Genomic DNA, 18533 nt, shown 5'->3' with positions numbered 1-18533 from the left:
GGCGGAGCTCTGCGACCCCGGTCCAGAGGTCCAAGGGGGTGCCCTTGGCGGATGCGGGCAAAGAGGGAGCGGGCAGGTGGAGGCTCCCGCCCGTTTCTTGATAAATACTAACCAAGGGATGGGGAACACCGGTCTTGTTTTCCTAAAAATGCCTAAGGAGAAACCAACCCGGAAACAACCTAGCTGTCCATCTATGGGGGAGGCATTAAATAGTTGTGGTCCGACCCACCGTGGGGCACGAAGTACGCCCAATATGGGGAAGCAATGAACGACCCGACACGGAATGAGCTATGTATCCGATCAGTGCAAAAGAGCAAAGAAGGGACAAGAGTGTATAATCATTTAAAAAGGGGGGGGGGGGTGTGAATATAAGCTTCTGCTTGTTCCATGCACAGAATATCTTCCCAAGCAGAAACAAACTGGTAACAGCAGTGGCCTGTGGGAGGGAGACGGGTGTGGGTGGAGGGTGGGTCTTTTAGTACCTTTGTCAAGTCTGAACCTTGTATCCCCTATTCAAAAAAATACATACAAGATCAAAATATTAAGTTGTGAGAAGTCTCTCTTTGTGTCCACGTTCCTCGCTGCAGCTGCCGCTGGGAAAACTGTTGACTGGGCTACAGAGGCCCTGGACCTTTGACCCGCGCCCCTTGCACCCCGCAATGGTATTGGGGGTGGGGACACGCTTCTTCACCCACTCCTGCACCACCACACATCCAGACCCAACAAAGAGTGGCTTTATTGATTTGCTGCTTTAAGTGATTTTGTCGTCGCTGCCGGATTTAACATCCCAGCTGCGCGGGGGCGTGGGGGTGGGAGCACTGCTTCCTGGGCGATGGAGGAGGAGGAAGAGGAGGAACCAGCCTGTCCTTCTTAGGCAAGGGGAGAGAAAGTCAAAACTGGGAGAGGCCCCTTTAAGCAGGGAAGCCGGCCTCCGCGGGAAAACGAAGTTGATGGGCAGAAGGGGAGGGTTGTCCGGATTTTGACTTTTTTTTTTTTTTTTTTTTCAATTCTTCTCTGTTCCGGGATCCGGAGCGGAGGATGAGAACGACTTCCTGAAGCTGCTGCGTTTGGGCCTGTTAGGGATCTTCCTTGTAAAGACCTCGTTTGCATAAATTCAGGGCAGGGTGTGTGAACTCTGTTTAGATGGCTGGGGAAGCCGGGCTAGAGATGAGGGGGTACCGGGAGCGCTTCGGGGAGCTGGCACTGCTGGCCCAGATCCACGGACGAGGTCCGTGAACGGCCCAACCATCCTGGCCGGGGAGGTTCTCATATCGTCCCCGCTTTACAGATGTGGAAACCGAGGCACAGAGGTTACAGAAGTGGCCAGAGCAGGCGCCGCAGGGGTCAGACTCGGGCAGCCCTGCTCCAAAGTTGCTCCTTTCAACCACATTCCACGGGCCCCTAAAAACGTTTCTTTGGATGCATTCTTTTAAAAGCCATGAGAAGCTTAATGTAGGTTTTTTTTTTTTTTTTTGAGGAAGATTAGCCCTGAACTGACATCTGCTGCCAACCCTCCTCTTTTTGCTGAGGAAGACTGGCCCTGAGCTCACATCCGTGCCCATCTTCCTCTACTTTATATGTGGGACGCCTACCACAGCATGGCTTGCCAAGCGGTGCCGTGTCCGCACCCGGGATCCCAACCGGCGAACCCCGGGCCACCGAGAGGCAGAACGTGCGAACTTAACCACTGCGCCATCGGTCCAGCCCCTAATGTAGATTCTTTTTCTTTTCCCCAACTGTTGCCAATCTTTTTTTTTTTTTTTTCTGCTTTATCTCCCCCAACCCTCCCTGTACACAGTTGTATATCTTAGTTGCACGTCCTTCTAGTTGTGGGATGTGGGACGCCGCCTCAACGTGGCCTGACGAGCGGTGCCATGTCCGTGCCCAGAATCCAAACCCTGGGCCACCGCAGCGGAGCGCGCGAACTTAATCACTCGGCCACGGAGCCAGCCCCCCCAATGTAGATTCTTAATGAAGGTGAATCATTTTTTGTATCTAGTTTATGCAGTAGAGAGGTTTTTTAAATAGAATTTCTGATGGTTTTTCCTAAGATTCTATACCAGAGCAAACTTTTTCATTTTTTTCTAGCACCTTCCACAGAGGAAAAGTTTTGGAGGGGCTCCTTGGCCCTCCTACCCTCTCACCATGAAACGCTTATCTGATGCTTACTGTGCACCAGGCACATTTCTAAGCCTTTTGTATACATCAGCTCATTGGGTCGCTCCAACAACCCTGACATCAAAATTGTCCTTCTCATTTCAGAGATGAAGAAACTGAGGCACAGAGGAGTGAAATCATTGGCTCAGTGCCCCACATCTCTCTCCAGAAAAGGAAGAGGAAGACGGAGCATGGGCAGGTCACGGCTGGAGAGGGAGACGGGGTCCGAAGTTGCTGACGGAGATAAGAGAATGGGGATTCAGGTAAACCGCTGGACTGGTGAGCATGGAGAAATCGGCTCCAGGGAGGTGGCGGGGTGGGGGCTGTGGTGAGCCCGCAGAAGGAGGTGAGAAAATGGCCAACCAGCTCGTGAAAAGATGCTCCAATCATTAGTCAAGGGAAACGCAAATCAAAACCACCAGGATGGGGCCAGCCTGGCGGCGCAGCGGTTAAGTGCGCATGTTCTGCTTGGCGGCCCAGGATTCACCGGTTCGGATCCCGGGTGCTGACATGGCACCTTTTGGCAAACCATGCTGAGGTAGGCGTCCCACATATAAAGTAGAGGAAGATGGGCATGGATGTTAGCTCAGGGCCAGTCTTCCTCAGCAAAAAGAGGAGGATTGGCAGTAGATGTTAGCTCAGGTCTAATCTTCCTCAAAAAAAAAAAAAATAATAATAATACATAGGGCCGTGCATACAAGGGAGGGAGTCAAAAATAGCTGGGAAGGGATGGTGGAGGAAAGAATGGGGAGGTCTGGGGAGTGGCAGTGGAGTGAGTTCCCGTCACTGAATGGAGGAGCCCGAGGGCGCTGAGCTTGTGGAGCTGTCACAGGTCTAGGGGGATACAGAGCCACCCCCCAGGGTAGACAGGGTTGGGACTGGGGAGGCCGGGGACTGTGGGAGCCCAGAGCAGACACCTGACCCAGCCTGGCAATCAGGAAGGCTTCCTGGAGGAGAAGGATCATGAGGAGTTTGATAGGAAGAGCTTGGGTAGGGAGGAGGGGTGGTTTTCTGGGCCCAGAGGAGTTGGGGAGCCTATAGTTTCAAAGCACACATCGACCTTGACACTCCCTGGCACCATAGGGGGAAAGTCCACATTCCATCGCTTGGCATCTGTTCAGTCCACACACACTCCCTGAGCACCCGCTCCAGGCCCCGCCCTGGGCCGGCAACGCAGGGGACACAGCCGGCAGGGAGACAGGCCCAGCCCTGCCCGCACGGGGCTCACACCCCAGCGGGGGCGACACACACAGCGCGACCCATTTCCACGGAATCCTAGAGATGAGCCTGGTGGCCGCTCTGGGAGGTCACGCGGAGTCATCCTGGCCCCTGGGGGCGTCCCCACTCCCCTTCTCCCTAAAGGACCCTTTCACAATTTTGGCAAAGTGCAGCCTTCTCCTGTTTGTACCTTAAATTTGTTCTTTCCGCCTACGTTCTTTGTCCTCCTTTAATGGGTCCCCAGGGGGCTACCTCGGGGCTCCTCCTAAGCAACAATAGTCGTGAAATCACGGGTCTAATGAGCTAGTTAACTTTTTCTCCCCAAATGCATTAAAATAAATGCATGACAATTATAAGAGGTCACCTGGAAATCGGCTCAAATGCTACTTTGGGAACCTGTGATCTAGACTCTGAGGATGAGGGGACATCTGCCCAAAGGAAGTCAATTGTCAGCTAAGACTTGAGGCGCAGCGGTTAAGTGCTCAGGTTCCGCTTCTCGGCAGCCCAGGGTTCACCGGTTCGGATCCCGGGTGTGGACATGGCACCACTTGGCACGCCATGCTGTGGTAGGCGTCCCATGTATAAAGTAGAGGAAGATGGGCACGGATGTTAGCTCAGGGCCAATCTTCCTCAAAAAAAAAAAAAAAAAATTAAAAATTAAATAACATAAAATCAGGAAATGTAACATGGATACAATAATACTGTTTGATCCACAAATTCAGATCTCTCCATTCATCTCAATAATGTCTTTGTTTTTTCCTCCCCAAAGCCCCAGGACATCGTTGTAAGTCCTTCTAGTTCAATGCGAGCTGCTGCCACAGCATGGCTACTGACAGACGGGTGATGGGGTTCCACGGCCGGGAACTGAACTCGGGCCACTGAAGCGGGAAGCGCCCAAATTTAGGTCCTTGATAGCAGTGTTTCCCCCAGGCCAGGGTGCCATCCTGGATCACACGCCGTAATGAGTCACGTGGCTGCAGGACCTTAGGAAAGGGGGCCCTGATCAGGTGCACCCCTTGCTGGCCTCCCTCTGGCTGACACGAGAAGAGACTGGAGCAGGGGGACCAACCAGTGAGAAGCTAGCGCCCATAGTCAGAAAAGGAACTTAGGAATCAGACAGGCCCCTGTTCAAATCGTGGTCCAATTATTCAATAACTGTGGCTGCAGGCGAGAGACTGGACCTCACTGAGCCTCAGTTGTTCCATCAGAAAGATGGGATTTACCCCCAGGCTCACTGTGAGGCCCAGTGACATGCTGAGCACAGACCCAGCAGGTCGGAAGGAATCAATTCCCCACACCGTCCCATCATCACCGTTTATTCCCGTCAATCACCAGGAGCTGGAACAGCCCCAAGTGCTCTGATCTTCAGGTGGGGTTGCTTTTTGGATCCTCGCAACAAAAAAAAAAACACCTATCAGCAGATACTATCATCCCCACTTTATTTATTTATTTTTTACTTTATTATTATTTTTTTTTTTGGTGAGGAAGATTGGCCCTGAGCTAACATCTGTTGCCAATCTTCCTCTTTTTTTTTTTCTTTCCTCCCCAAAGCCGCAGTACGTAGTTGTATATTCTAGTTGTAGGTCATTCTAGCTCTGCTATGTGGGATGCCACCACAGCATGGCTTGATGAGTGGTGTGTGCGTCTGCACCCAGGATCTGAACCAGTGAACCCTGGGCCACTGAAGCGTAGTGCCTGACCTTAACCACTGTGCCCCCCGGCCAGGCTCATCCCTACTTTATAGAGGAGGTGTCTTGGTCCCTTTGAGTTGTTATAACAGAATGCCTTAGGGTAAGCGGCTTATGAGCAAGAGAAATTTATTTCTCCCAGTTGTGCAGGCTGAGAGTCCGAGATCAAGGGGCCAGCCCATCAGGCGTCAGGTGAAGGCTCCCTTCCTGGTTCCTAGACGGCCGTCCTCTCAGTGTCCTCATGGGTGGGAGGGGCGAGGGAGCTCTCTGGGGTCTCTTCTCAGGGCACAAATCCCATGCGGAGGGCTCCACCCTCGTGACCTACTCCCCTCCCAGGGCCCCACCTCCTAACACCATCGCCTTGGGGCTTGGCTTTCAACATATGAATTTGGGGGGGGGGGACAGACAAACATTCAGTCTATAGCAGGAGGAAACTGAGGCACAGAGAGGTAGAGTCTCTCCCCTGAGGCCACCCAGCTCTGGAAACAACAGAACCAAAATGAAAACTCAGTCCTCCGTCGCTGGCCTGTCCATACGGTTGTTGTCAGTCTAGGCAAGAGATGCTGGTGGCCTGGACCAGAGGGGAGACGAGGGCACTGACCCCCAGGGAGGTAGAACGGTGACCGACTGGGAAGGGGGCTGAGAAAGTGGGGGGCACCCAGGCTGAACCCCTCGTGAGCGCTTAAGAAGCAGCACTTTCTTGCAGGCAATGGTGGGAACCAAGGTGAGGCCGAGGGACCGGCCCCTGACGATGAGCGGGGACGGGATGGGGGCCTGGAGAGTGAGGGATGTGATCGATTCCCCCCAGAGCACCAAAGGGACCCGCAGACAGAAGCGAAGGTTGAAGTCAGGGGACGGGAATGTCGAGCCGGGGAGGCGGCCGTGGGTGATGGGACGCAGGCTCTGCGGCTCCCGGGGAGGCGGGAACAGCGAGCATCCCCGTCCCCTGCCTCCGGGTGGCCCTGCCCCTCCCTGGGCCGTGTCACCGTGCAGCTCCTCCCGTCGACAGATGGAATCTGCTTCCCCAGCCCCCGAACTGGACCCCGCAGCTCGCGGTGGCCGGTCGAACGCAGCCAGGCGAGCGTGTCCGGGTTCCCAGACGACGCCTTCAGGGCCTCTGAGGGTTTCTCTTCTCGCTCTGGCTTCTCTGCCTCCTCCGCAAGAACATGCCCGGGCCGGCCCGCGGCGGGGTGCGGGATGCGAGGGAAAGGTCGAGAAGAACTGAGTCATCCCGGCTGGAGTCATCCTCGACCAGCCGGCCTCTCGAGGGCCCGCCAGACGACGGCAGCTTCATGAGCGAGCTCCGCCGGGGTCCACAGAGCCTGGCCCGGATTAGCAGAACTGTCCAGAGGACCCAAAGAGACATGAGAAAAAAATAAATGGTCGGGGGCCAGCCTGGCAGCAGAGGGGTTAGGTTTGCACACTCTGCTTTGGCAGCTGGGGGTTTGCCAGTTCGGATCCTGGGCGTGGACCTAGCACCACTCGTCAAGCCACGCTGTGGCGGTGACCCACATAAAATAGAGGAAGATCAGCATAGATGTTAGCTCAGTGCCAATCTTCCTCAAGCAGAAAGAGGAAGATTGGCAAGAAGTGTTAGCTCACGGCCAATCTTCCTCACCAAAAAAAAAAAAAAAAAAAAGGGAGTCGGGCATGGTCAAAGAATAAGAGCTTCAGAGCTCGTGCCACTTGCTAGCTGATAGCTGTTATTATCGTTTAAATAAAGGAACGGTGGTCTTAATTCTGGAGGAATTGGTGATCTGGCGAATTTCAGGAAATGAGGTGACAGGTTCTGGTGGGAGGAGGGGAGCGCCGACCTCAGCCCCCACGTCACCGGCGCCAAAGTCGGCTCTGACCCACATCACCTTTGTGGCACCCTTGCTTCTTCTCTGGACCGTGTGCAGGGCACCACCAGGATCTTGGTCAGGAAGGGATGGTGTCCGTGAACCCGGATGTTTCTGTCGAAAATGAACGTCCTGGGTGTCCTCAGACACAGGACACACAGGATTTCATTTTCTTCGTGGAAGGAGCTGTACTTTGTGACCTCCGAGCCTGGGTCCTAAACCGATGTGGCCTGTGTGGCACGGCGGGAGGCCATCTGCCAGGCCCGTGCTGGTGCTGCTTGGGCTCAGTAAACCCGTTTTTTTTGGGCTGGACATTCACCATCATTAAACAAAACAAAATCCCCCACAAAAGGATTTTTGTGTGTGTGCATGTGAAGGAGATTGGCCCTGACCTAACATCTGTGCCAACCTTCCTTTTTTTTTTTTTTTTTTTTTGCTGAGGAAAACTGGCCCCAAGCTAACATCCATGCCAATCTCCCTCTGTTTTATGTGGGATACCACCACAGCAGTGAACTTAACCACTACGCCACTGGGCCGGCTCCAAAAGGATTTTAAGCAGATGGAGCTGAAATGACCCGGAACACGTTCCCCGACTCCCACCCCTGACATTAACTCATTCAAAAGATATTTATGGCAGCGTCTTGCTGAGGCCAGGGGAGTGTCGTGCTGAAGAGCGCAGGCCCTGGAATGGGGACTCCAGTCTGCATCCCGGCTCTGCCACCTCCTGGCTGTGTGCCTTGGGCAGGCCGGGCACCTCTCCATGCCTCAGTTTCCTCATGGGTACAGTGGGCATAGCAGGATCTGCCTCCCTCCCTGAGGTGGGTAATGTGAAGGGCTCCCATCAGTACCTGGTGCTTTTCTGTTGTTACTGGAGGGCCCTGTCGGGTCCTGGGGACACAGTGACCAGGACGAGCGTGGCCCCTGTCCTCACGGAACAAGCAGAGGAGACACGTAGTTCAACATTCGTTACACAGAGCAAGTGATTTCATTACAGCGGAAGCCAGAACCCGAGCGCCTTTCACCACCTCTGGTCCCACCGCTGGAGTCCAGGCCGCCGTCACCTCAGATGCGGTCAACTGCCGTGAAAGGTCATTCCAGGCAGGGGTCAGTAGGGGACATCAGAGTGACTGGGGACAGGTGGTGGGGAGCAGGACCCTCACCAATCTCAGAGCATCGCGTCTCAGACTGCTGGACGCAGAGGGGAAGAGGTTCCTTTATCACGAGAGATCTGTCACCCCTGGGGTTGCTGAAATCCATCCCTCTTCCGAGCAAGAGCTGGAGGGCTCTCATTTGCCTTTTTTTTTTTTTTTTTTTGCTGAGGAAGATTGGCCCCCGAGCTAACATCTGTTACCAATCTTCCTCCTTTTTTTTTTTTTTTTTTTTTGCTGAGGAAGATTAGCCCCGAGCTAACATCTGTGCCCATCTTCCTCCACTTTATATGGGGGTCGCCACCTCAGCATGGCTGACGAGTGGTGTAGGTGCACGCCTGGGATCTGAACCCATGAACCCTGGGCGCTGAAGCGGAGGGCACAAACTTATGCCACAGGGCCGGCACCCCTCATCTGCCTTTCAGGAAGGACAACAGCAGCTGATGTGGGGCCAGATGGTACAGGGGGGAGGAGGAGGGGAAGGAGGGGGAGGAGGAAGGAGAAAGGGGAGGAGAAGCAGCAGCAACAGAGGAGGAAGTGGGGAGGGAAGGAAGGAAAGCAAGGAGACGACTTCAGTCCTGGAGAGCGGGATGGCGCCCAGGGGCTGGGGGACCGAAAGGGCGTCAGTGGGGAGTGGGCGATGAAAGGGGAGGTGGTGAGGGTGCCAGTGCGCTGGGGATGGGCCATGAGGGGGTGCCCATCTGGTGGCTGGTTTGCACAGGGAAGCATGGGACAAGGTCATCCGCTGGCGGGCAGGGGTCGGGCGGGGGTGGGGGGAGGCCTGGAAGGAGATGTCCCTCGTGTGAACCAGCAGAAAAGCCAGCGCCAGAGATGCAGGGAGAAGGCCCTGTGCCCGCCTGAGGTCTGTGATGTCTCCGATTCAGGTAAAACCCGTCGGGCTGGCTGGGTGCTGCCCTCCCGCTGCGTTCCGCGGGCATGGAGGGGACAGATGGCTGGAGGCTGGCCTGGTGCGGCCTCTGCAGGACGAGCGGGGCAAGGAGTTGGAGGGTGCTTGGAGGAAGCGGCTCAAAAGATGACTCAGGAAGCGAAGACGACAGGAAAGAGCGGTGGAGAGGAGAAGCCGGGGGTCAGGGTGGACCCCTGACTCCCTCTGGAGGGCGTCTTTTGCCTCCGCTTCCCTGGGGCTTCTCTTTTTCAGGGTTTTCCTTCCACTTCCCTGGTTCCTCCTTCGCAGTGTCTCCACTGATTGACTTCTCCTCAAATGCCTGTGCTTCTCCGGGGGCAGATTTGGGTCCCGTTGGCCTCTCCTTTTCTGCGGGGTTTTCCCAAACACTCTCGCACCGGCCAAGGGTTCGGGGACCACAGACAACCTTGGTCCCAGTGTGAGAAGCACTGTCCCCCTCTGTTGAGAAGACCGGGTGGTCTGCAGGCAGGTGGGGTGATCGGCCCTCGCCGGCCGCGTGGCCTGGGGCCCCCTGAGCGGGCAGGCCTTCCTGTGGCCACAGACGCGCTCCCCGAGCCGCCCGCGCCCCTGATGGCCGGGGGCTGTCAATCAAACCGGCCCGGGCCACACGCCCGCCCGGCACAAGTTCGGCCACACGAGGGGGCGGCTTCCGGAGGACGAGGTTTCCCACCCCCGGGAGAGTCTCCCTCTGCGCCGTCAGGTGTCATCAACCTCGGGACGGCTCGGCCACCCGGAGGGCACCCACACGAACGACTCCCATCAATACCACCGACTAATTACTTATTTACGTTAATCATTCTGTTAATACAATAACTGTATACTACATATTTTGGTGAGGAAGATTGGCCCTTACCTATATTAATATAGAATAAGATATATATTAATTAATATATAATATTAATTATACAATTAACAGGTATATAATTAATTACACAAGATATTTTATAATTAGTTACATTGCATTAATATATTAATTATCATATTAATTATTATAAAATATTATGTATATAATTAATTATATTAATAATATAATAGTATATTAATTGTTATGTTATATTATAAAATATATTTAATATATAATTATGATATATTATAATATAATATAATAATATAATATAATAATAATATATAGTGAAATAATTAATAATGTAATGATAATAATATAATAATATAATTAAGATATTATTAAGATAATCTTATCTTAAGATATCATTTTAATATAACAGTGTAACATATTATATTATATTAATATAGTATTATTATATTATATTTAATATTTAATTATATATAATATATCAAAATACATTGTTTAATACATTATATTATTATATATTAGTTATATTTATATTATAATTATATGTTATAATATATTAATTAAAATATGTTAATATAAAATATAAAAAGAATTAACTGATTATATATTAATATATAAAGAAATAGTTATTAATATATAAGAAATATATAAGAAATAATTATTATATAATTATATAAATAATTGTTAATATTAATATTATTGACATTTGGGGGACAATCGGGGAGATCTGAATATGAACTGTATATTACATAAAAATCACTGAATGAATTTTTCTTTTCTTTTCTTTTTCTTTGCTGAGGAAGAGCGGCCCCAAGCTAACACCTGTGCCCATCTTCCTCTCTTTTGTATGAGGGACGCCAGCACAGGGTGGCCGATGAGCAGTGTGTGGGTCCATCCTGGGGTCCTAAATCTGCCAACCCCGGGCCGGGAAGCAGAGCTTGGGAACTTAACCACTATGCCACCAGGCCGGCCCCCAAAATCACGGGATGGATCTTAATGTCGTGCAGGTTTCTCTTCTGGCCAAGCCTAACCCGGAACCACGGATGGAAGGGCGCTCCGAGACACAAGGCCCTGCCTCAGCTACGTTGTCACAAGATGCAGCCATCGCGGGCGCAGAGGGACGTCTTTGTCCATCAGATGGCGGCCCTGCCCCGCGTGTGGCCCTCAGTGGGGTCCAGTGACTTCACGAGCCTCGAGCTCCCTCCTGGGGCACCGGGCTCTGCGATGTCTGCTCCCTGACCTCAGCCAGGACCCCCTCGCCCGTCCCGGCTGCACTGCTCCTCCTCGAGCTCCTCAGGCCTCCACGGGGCACCCTGGCCCTTGGACTTCAGTGCCCTCGGCCTGGGGTCCCCGTTCCAGGCCTCGGCCTCCACGGCCCTGCCTCCCTCTGGAACATTTCCCTCCTTTTCTGGTGCGTCTCCCTCACGAGGACGTCCCCTCCTCGAGGCCCCTCAGCAGGCATCCTGGCTCGGAGCAGGCATTCTGCCCGCGGTAACCCTCTGCCTGCAGGAGCCTCCGAGTTGGAAGAGACGGGCCTTCGGGAGGATGCTGGCGGGAGGTGCGCCCGTCCTGCAACAGGAGGACGAGGCCGACCCAGACGTGTGAGTGTCCAGGGAGGCCAGTCTCAGCCTGAGTCTTTGTTCTCTGTTATTTTATGTCTTTTTTTAATCTCTCCAACGATCGTGAAGTCAGTTTAGGGCTTCTTAGTCTGTTCCAGCTGCTGCAGCAAAAATACCATAAACTGAGCGGCTTGTAAACAGTAAACACATATTTCTCACAGTTCTGGAGGACGGGAGGTCCGAGATCAGGGTGCGGGCAGGCTCGGCGTCTGGTGAGGGCCCGCTTCCTCACAGACAGTTGTTTTTGCAAGATAATCTCACATGGCAGGGGGACGGGGAGGGTCTCTCTCTCTCTCTCTTTTTTTTTTTTTTTTGCTGAGGAAGATTGGCCCTGAGCTAACATCTGTTGCCAATCCTCCTCTTTTTTTGCTCGAGGAAGATTGTTGCTGAGCTAACATCTGTGCCCATCTTCCTCTACTTTGTATGTGGGACGCTGCCAAAGCATGGCTGATGAGGGGAGCAGGACCACACTGGGATCTGAACCCATAAACCCTGGGCCGCCGAAGGAAAACGTGCAAACTTAACCACTCTGCCACCAAGCTGGCCCCTGTAAACATTTTTAACAGCATGGTGGTGGTGTTCCTTGTCAAGGCAAGCAGCACGTGATCTCCTTCTAGTGCAATATGCCTGGCAGCCCCGTCTCCTCTGTCCCCATTTGTCTAATTGATGCGAGCTCCCAGATACCCCCCCGTACCGGCCCTGGGAGGGAGAAGAAAGCACAGGCCCAGGAGTCAGGAGAGCTGCATCTGGCCCTGTTTCTGCCACTGACTTGCTGTGTGACTTTGGGCAAGCCCCTGGCCCTCTCTGGGCCTCAATTTCCAGATCTACGCACATTGAGAGGATTGGACTGGAGGACGTCTCTGGGCCTTTCCAGTCCTACATCCTGTTCCATTCTTTCCTAAATTGAGGTGAGTTTTCTTTGGGGGCTTTGGGAGAATTCTGAGGCTCTACTAGAGATAACGGGACGTGTCCTTAGGGTGGGAAGCCCTGACCCATGGGGCTGACCCCCCAGAGTCACTCTGTCCCCACCCGGGTGAGCCGGCGCCACAGAGGAGAGCCCTGCCCTGGGGCCACCCAGTTGTGGCCCATTCATGAAGCACCAGAAGGCACTGGCTGTCCCGGGAGGCATCCGGGCCTCCGGGCGCAGACGCGGGGCACCTCCTGTCTCCTCCAGCAACGCCCCGCACAGCGAGGCCCCAGGGCCTTTGCTCGCACCGGCCTCCCTCCCGGCCGCTTAACCGTTAACCCGAGCCCAGCAGGTCACGACGCAGCCAGGCCTTTCTTGAAAGTCTTCCCGTGTTCTTGTTGTGACTCCCGGTCCCGTGGTTCACTGTCCACAACCCGTGGGGCAGAAACCGAGGTCAGACAGCTTGTGGTTCGGGGACCTGGGTTCAAATCCAGGTCTTTGGATTCTGATTCCTCCATTTACCAGGTTTGTCTCTCTCTGCCTCAGTTTACTCATCTGGAAAATGGGGATTCATAATCGTATCTGCCTCTCGGGGCGTCCATGTGGATTCAATGAGGTCATATATGTAAAGAGCTTCACATAGCGTCCAGCACACAGTGGGGGTGATTCTGTGCTGCTGCCGTCCTCCCCCACCCTCCGGGCCTGAGCTCAAGTCCCACTCGGAACTCACCCGTGTGAGTCCCTCCCGGGCCCCAGGAGCTGCATGCGGCACCTTCACATACGTGTTCCATGAACGCCTTTCACTGTGGAATTATAACTGCAGAACACAAGCTATAGGAAACCTTATTTAATTTCCTAATTTAAAATCTTTTTTTTTTTTTGGTGAGGAAGATTGGCCCTGAGCTAACATCTGTTTCCAGGCTTCCTCTTTTTTTTTGTTTTCTCCCCAAAGCCCCCCGGTACATAGTTGTATTTTTAGTTGCAGGTCCTTCTAGTTGTGGCATGTGGGACACCGCCTCAACATGGCCTGATGAGCGGTGCCGTGTCCGCGCCCAGGATCCGAACCGGCGAAACCCTGGGCCGCTGAAGTGGAGTGCCTGGACTTAACCACTTGGTCATGGACCCAAGCCCTAATTTTAATTTTTAATTACTAAATTCTAATTAAAATTTCTTGAGATTTTTAACTGAATCACTCAATTTGAAGTTTAATTGAAAGAACAAATTTTAATGTCGTTTTAATCAATCATTTTAATTTAACTTTAATCAATACATTTAAATTCGTAACTTTATAGTTTTTATCAATACATTTTAATGTTTTCATTTAATTAGTGTTTCCATGTCATTTTAGTGAGTAAGTTTAAATTTTAATGAATATGTTTTCATATAAATTTTTAAATTTTGTAGAAAATTAAAACCCTCCCTGAGGACGCCGAAGGCCTCCTGGAGCCATCACCCATGCCAGCCCCCTCCCCAGAAGGAACTGCCATCATCCAGGTCCCCATGTGCATGCATCTCCTGCCCCCCAACTCCTTCCCCCCCATCCGCCCCCACCCCCCAGCCCAGACCGTGAAGAGCATCTTCAGTCGTCATGGTGACAGATACTGCTGGCTGCCCACCCAATGGTCATCACCTCCCCTCCCCTCACCTTGCCTTGGCTAATAGATCCCCAGTTTGGTTTCGGGTGGTGACGTGGCCCATCCTGGGGCACTGATCATAATTGCCCAAGCCAATTGATCTGTCCCATCCCTCTTGTCAGTTACACGCTTGTTTGGCTATGTGACACCCCCCACCCACCCGCCACCTCCCTGCTCCAGCCAAGACTGCTTGGAGGATTTCTGAAGAAAGTCAGTCAATTATCTCCTGCCACAGGAATGCTGTGTAAGACGCAACCACCGAACCTTGGTGGAGGATAAGAGTGAGCGTTTCCTGCTCGTGCCCCTGGAGTGAGCCGGGGGGCGGGCTCGGCGGCTCTGCGGGTCTTGGCGGGGCTCGCTCGCAGGTCTGGCGAGTGGAGGTGTTGAGTGAGGGAGGCTGGGCCTGGGCCGCTAGAGCAGCTCGACGGCTCCACGCGCCTCTCTCGCCCGCCTGCAAGCCAGCCCAGCCTCACAAGCCCAACTCAAGCTTCTGCTGGTGTCACGTCTCCTGATGCCCCACCGGCCAGGGCTGAGCCCAGAGCCAGAGTAGGAGGGCGCCACCAAGTTTCAAGGCCTAGGCATGGATCCAGGGAAAAGAGGAGAACAGGGCAGTGTTTGGAATCTACCAGATAAACTCTTTCTGGATAAAAATATTGAGACTCTAAGAAGAAAGGCTTTTGCTATTGCTTTCTATCTTTCCCACTTGGGACAATGGAGCAGATATGTGATGGTTGGAGCTGCAGCAGCCATCTTGTGACCATGAGGCAACAAGCATGAGGCTCAAAAACATGAGTACTCTGAGAACAGCAGAGCAGAAGGATATGAAAGCCTGATGATGTGGCTGAGCTGTGGAACCATCCCTGGCCACCTACCTCCAGTCATTGTTGGTTGAGTGTTATTTTTTCCTGTAGCCAAACTCATCCTAACAGATATCGCTTGATTCTAGGGCTGCTGAGCATGCCCTTTTTCAAGAAATGCCTATCTCTATCCCAGCCTCTACCTCAGTGCTTGACATTTGTATTTTCCAAATCTAGCCACAAAACATGTCCCACTCCACATGCTTTTTTTTTTTTTTTTTTTTTTTTGGTGAGGAAGATTGGCCCTGATCTAATATCTATGTCAATCTTCCTCTATTTTGTACGTGGGATGCTGCCACAGCATGGCTTGATGAGGGGTGTGTGGTTCCAGCCTGGGATCCAAAAGTGCAAATCCCAGCTTGCCAAAGCAGAGGGCACAAACCTAACCACTACACCACCAGGCCAGCCCCTCACATGCTCTTCTTACAAGGTGACTTTGGCGTATCTCCTGCTACAAGTTTGGGTTCTAGGTTCCTTACCCTTTAATCCGGGCAGGCTTGGGTCTATAGCAGAAGTGACCTGTTACAGGTTGAACGGTGTCCCCCCCCACCCCAAATTTCTCTATTGGAGTCCCAACTCTCGACACCTCAGAATGTAACCTTGCTCAGAAATAGGGTTGGCGACCTCACACAAAGGAGACCCCTGGACACAGACGCGCACACGGGGAGAGCGCCATGTGAAGGTGGAGGCAGAGATGGGGGTGACGCAGCCACAGCAACGAACCCCAAGGTCGGCCAGCAAACCACGGGAGCTGGAGAGAGGCTGGACGGGGCTCCCCCTCGGCCTCGGGGGGACCAGCTGACACCTGCATCCTGGACCTTGAGCCGCCAGAGTTAGAAGCGAGACAGTTAGTCTCGGTGCTTTAAGCCACGCGGTTTGCGGGACTTAGTCACCACAGGCCCACCCTGTCGCTGGAACAGAGTGTCGCCACGAGGACAGCAGCCTCGCTGAGTTCTCTGGTCCTTCCAGCAAACCCTTCACCCTGCGGGTGGCCTTGGGGACCCCGAGGTTCCGCCCAGCCCTTCACACGCTGGGTTGTCCCTCCCCGGTCACGCCTGCCCACCCACCCCGCCACGGCGCCATCCCCACGCCCCGGGAGGAAGCCCCTGGGCTCTCAGCTCCCTTTCCCCAGGACGGAAGGAAAAGTCTGAGAACTCACTTACACTCGGGATTCAACCACGATTCTCATTTGACTTCATGTTGTTTTCAATGACTTTATTGAGGTCATGTTGGTTTATAACATTGTGCAATTTCAGGTGCACGTTATTACATATCAGCTTCGGTGTAGACTGCATCGTGCTCACCACCGATGGTCTGGTTTTTATCCATCACTATATATATGCGCCCGTTTATCTCTCTCACCTTACCCCCAGCCCCTTTCTCTCTGGTAACCACTAATCTGTTCTCTTTATCCGTGTATTTTTTATCTTCCACATAGGAGTGAAATCACGTGGCGTTTGTCTTTCTCTTTCTGGCTTATTTCGCTTAACGTCATTCCCTCAAGGTCCATCCATGTTGTTGCAAATGGGACGATTCTGTCCTTTTTATGGCTGAGTAGCATTCCACTCTCTCTCTATACCATGTCTTTGTTATCCATTCATCCATAGAGGGGAACTTAGGTTGTTTCCACATCTTGGCCATTGTGAATAATGCTGCTGTGAACCTAGGGGAGCATGAGTCTCTTTCCCTGATTCTTCTTTTTTTTTTTTTGAGGAAGATTAGCCCTGAGCTAACTACTGCCAATCCTCCTCTTTTTGCTGAGGAAGACTGGCCCTGAGCTAACATCGTGCCCATCGTCCTCTACTTTATACATGGGACGCCTACCACAGCATGGCTTGACAAGTGGTGCCATGTCCGCACCCGGGATCTGAACCAGAAAACCCCGGGCCACCAAAATGGAACATGTGCACTTAACCCCTGCACCACCGGGCCAGCCTCTCCTTGATTCTTATTTTAAGAGCCTCGAGCTGGTAGGATGGAAGGATGGGGGTCGAGCAAGTGAGAAATGAAGGGGAGACCAGCGGAGCCGGGAAAATCCCAGTGTTCCGGCTCACATTCCAGGGTCGTCTTCCTGGGCCCCCGGGGACGTCACTCCAGATGCAGACAGGGCCCCCTGCACTGTTCAGAATGCCGCTCGTGCAACGGCTCTCACGCTCGAATGACTGTCCCCTCGGGGACATTCTGGGTGCCCCATGGCAGGAAGGGGTGCTCGGGCCTCTGGTGGGTGAAGGCCACGGGGGTGCTGACACCCGACGGTGCACAGGCCCCCACGGCACAGGGCGACCTGAGCCCCAGGGTCAGGAGGTGGAGGCCGGGAGCTCCCCACAGCCAACCGAACAAAGTCCAAAATCTCCCGCACTGTCATGGGCTGTTGAAGTCGCCTCTTCTGTGAAATGAGGTGAGTTACAGGACGGACACGTGGGGCTGTTGTCGGGATGAAGTGAGATGATTCTCAGAGGAGGGCGTGTGCGCGATCGCGAGGTTCAAGTGTTTCCCGTGACAGCTGCTGGGCTGTTATTTGTATTATTATTCTTATTTCTCATCAGTCTCGGAGCTTCGATCTGCTGCCCCCAGATCTAAAAATTTAGACCCCTCTCTGAATTTCCCAGGCTTGCTTTCCCTTTCATAGCCTTTGTTTGGGGAGATTTGTCCTCACTTCAGCCCCACTCTGGTAATTTTTTTTTTTTTTTTGCTGAGGAAGACTGGCCCTGAGCTAACATCTATGCCCATCTCCCTCTATTTTGTATGTGGGACGCTGCCACAGCATGGCTTGATGAGCAGTGCACAGGTCCACACCCAGGATCCAAACCCATGAACCCTGGGCGGCCAAAGCAGAGCACACAAACTTAACTACCGCACCACTTGGCCGGCCCCCCGGTGATATTTTTTTAGCAAAGTGTCTGGCACGTGGGGAGCAACTGGTCACCCCTGGGCTCACCGAATGCGTAATCTATTAGCCCTTTAAGATGCAGATCAGCTCTGAAACTTTTTTTCTCTGCTAGAGATAAAAACAGAACCTTTTCCTTCCTCCTACAGCCGTGGAAGCTGAGCTCCTCCTTCGGAATCAACCGAAAGCTGCCAGTGTTGTTTTTCCAGTGTTTGGGGCCGCGTGATTTCCCAACACTGATTTCCTACGTGCCAGACCCTGCTGGGTTACGAGGGACACAGAGATGAGTAACAGAGTGTCTTACGTCTGGATTTGGCAAGACGGTCAGATACCAAGGGACTGAGGATTTTTAATCTACTCGTTCAACCGAGAAGTATTTACTGAACACCCGTGGTGGTGAAAACGATGGGCTTGTCCCCACCTCCGCCTCTGCCCAGCTGTGCAGCCTTGAGAAAGTGACTTAACCTCTCTGAGCTGGATTCCTCATCTGGAAAATAGGGAGGATGAGAATATTTCTATCTCGTCAAGAGGTTGTGAGGAGTGAGTTAAAACAAGCAGAGCTTGATAACTTTTTCCTATTTCTATTATATATTATAATTAGGGCAACCCACAGTCCCAGTTTGCCTGGAGTTGAGGAGTTTCCAGGGACACGGGGCTTTCAGGACTAAAATCAGGAAAGTTCTGGGCCCATCGGGATGTTGGTCATCCTGATATAATTATATATTATTACTAATAGTATTTATTTTTATTATTATTATTATTATTATTATTATTATTATGGGTGGTGATGTCTTGACAAGTGCTGCAGGGGACGGACTGTTGAATGAGGCCAGGTCAC

At 52.5% G+C, this 18533-nt stretch overlaps 1 long non-coding RNA gene across 1 annotated transcript; it reads left to right on the top strand.

The window, feature by feature from the left end:
- Positions 1-992: 992 nt before the first annotated feature.
- LOC111775229 (uncharacterized) lies at positions 993-13506 on the top strand. The gene is made up of 4 exons (XR_011421931.1): positions 993-1124; positions 2263-2420; positions 10799-11392; positions 13297-13506. It is a non-coding gene; the product is annotated as an uncharacterized lncRNA (long non-coding RNA).
- Positions 13507-18533: the final 5027 nt, after the last annotated feature.

This window comes from Equus caballus, chromosome 10, assembly GCF_041296265.1.
Source record: "Equus caballus isolate H_3958 breed thoroughbred chromosome 10, TB-T2T, whole genome shotgun sequence".
NCBI lineage: Eukaryota > Metazoa > Chordata > Mammalia > Perissodactyla > Equidae > Equus > Equus caballus.
The sequence above is the reverse complement of the archived record's forward strand: the minus strand, read 5'-3'. Positions and strand labels throughout refer to the sequence as shown.